We start from the raw sequence: 509 nt of genomic DNA, 5'->3' as shown, positions 1-509 counted from the left end.
AAGACAAAGTCCTAATCTGCCAAAGTTTAATTAGTCTTAGCGAGGTTTGCATACAAGCAGACGGGGGTCAGGGGGAGAGGACATCCCAACGAATGACAACGGAATGAAGGGTAGAGCAGAGGCGAGGTGGTGGGGGTTTCCATCAACTCTGCCTGTCTGCTTCCATCCGTGCACATTATCAGCCTGCTCTCACACACAAGGGATTGTGGGATAGTTGGAGTGTTGGTGTTAACTGTCAAATAAGGGCTGGTTTTCCCACTGCTATTCTCCACACCTGTCACCCAGGGCAACCTATGTGTTGTGGCCAGAGTGGTTGGGCTCCCCTGGGTGGGTTTAAGGCATAGCCAAAGCTGAAAATCAATTTGCTAAAACTGTTATAGAATGAAGTGAAGAGCCTGCATATATTACAGATTCGCTTAGAGGGCCCTGGGGTAAATGAACAATGAGCTATTGACTGCTCTCTCACAATACACTTCCGACATGGATTGGAGACTATTATTATTATTATT

At 46.8% G+C, this 509-nt stretch overlaps 1 protein-coding gene across 1 annotated transcript in view; it reads left to right on the top strand.

The window, feature by feature from the left end:
* The window catches only part of LOC107593598 (protocadherin-1-like), a 168,375-nt gene that overhangs the window by 163,433 nt on the left and 4,433 nt on the right, over positions 1–509 (top strand). The window lies entirely within an intron of this gene.

The sequence above is a fragment of the Sinocyclocheilus grahami genome, unplaced genomic scaffold (genome assembly GCF_001515645.1).
Source record: "Sinocyclocheilus grahami isolate Dianchi unplaced genomic scaffold, SAMN03320097.WGS_v1.1 scaffold174.1, whole genome shotgun sequence".
Taxonomy (NCBI): domain Eukaryota; kingdom Metazoa; phylum Chordata; class Actinopteri; order Cypriniformes; family Cyprinidae; genus Sinocyclocheilus; species Sinocyclocheilus grahami.
Note: the sequence above shows the minus strand (reverse complement) of the source record. Positions and strands in the feature narration are given on the sequence as shown.